We start from the raw sequence: 1,444 nt of genomic DNA, 5'->3' as shown, positions 1-1,444 counted from the left end.
CCCCTCTGGGACCTGAGCTCGGCCCACCGGAACTGCTGGGGCCGGAACCTCCTCGTCAAAATCAACTTGAGGCTCCGCCACTGGTGCTGCTACCCTGGGCCGAGCTCTGCCCCTGCCTCGGCCTCTAGCACGGCCTCGGCCTCGCCCTCCGCCCCTCGTGGGAGCTGCTGGGGGATCGGACTGCTGATCAGTAGATGAGGAAGCGCGTGTTCTCGCCATCTGCGAAAGAACAGAGTAGAATTTCAATTAGCATTGAGAAACCAAACCGCACGACAAGAAAGAACAAATGTGAAACTTTTCCTAACTCTGTAGCCTCTAGGATAAATGCAGACGTCTCCGTACCGATCCCTCAGACTCTATTAAGCTTGTCCGTGAATTGTGAGACCTATGTAACCTAGAGCTCTGATACCAACTTGTCACGACCCGGATTTTCCACCCTCGGGATCGTGATGGCGCCTACTCGTAGAGACTAGGCAAGCCATAAATCATAAACTCCTAACTGTTTTTATTTTGAATCCTTTTTATCAATCATAACAACAAGCGTTAAATATTTAAATAACAGCGGAATATGAAATTAAAGCGGAAGACTTAAATTAAATAAGCTGAATAATAATGCGGAATTCAACATGTGCCTCTACCCAAGAACTGGTGTCACAACATTCACGGACTACTAAGAGTACTAAATACAACCGTTTGAAGGAAATATAACACTGTTTGTCTCGAATACACGAGATAACAGAATGAAATATAAGATAGAGGAGACGCCGGGCCTGCGGATGCCTGCAAGGCTACCTCGGTGGACTGAAGGCTGGCTCCCGAGCTACTGCAGCTGTCCGATACCTGGATCTGTGCAAAAGAGCACAGAGTGTAGTATCAGCACAACCGACCCCATGTGTTGGTAAGTGCCTAGCCTAACCTCAGCGAAGTAGTGACGAGGTTAGACCAGACTACCACATAAACCTGTGCAGTTATATATATACAACAGAACAGAGATACAGAGATAACCAATCAATATGGGAGGGGAGCATGCTGTGGGGAAAGATAACAACACCGAGAAAAAGTCATCAAGTAACGAAAGAAGCACATAACTCAGAAATCAATAAAGAATCAGAAATCAATAAATGCACGGCATCACCCTTCGTGCTTTTACTCTCGTCCTCACCAAGCAATGATATAATAAAAACGTGTACGGCATCACCCCTCGTGCTTTTATTCTCTTTCATCACCAAAGCAATTATATGATAAAATGTGCACGGCATCATCCTTCGTGCTTTTACTCTCTTTCCTCACATATAATCAATAGAATCGGCACAGAATGGCACATCGTGCGACACGGCATCACCCTTCGTGCTTTACACTCTTTCCTCACAATAACAAACAATGCACGGCATCACCCTTCGTGCTTTAACACTCTTCCTCACTCAAACATAATCACAAACAAGGG

This window comes from Nicotiana attenuata, unplaced genomic scaffold (assembly GCF_001879085.1).
Source record: "Nicotiana attenuata strain UT unplaced genomic scaffold, NIATTr2, whole genome shotgun sequence".
In the NCBI taxonomy this organism is placed as follows: Eukaryota; Viridiplantae; Streptophyta; class Magnoliopsida; order Solanales; family Solanaceae; genus Nicotiana; species Nicotiana attenuata.
The sequence above is the reverse complement of the archived record's forward strand: the minus strand, read 5'-3'. Positions refer to the sequence as shown.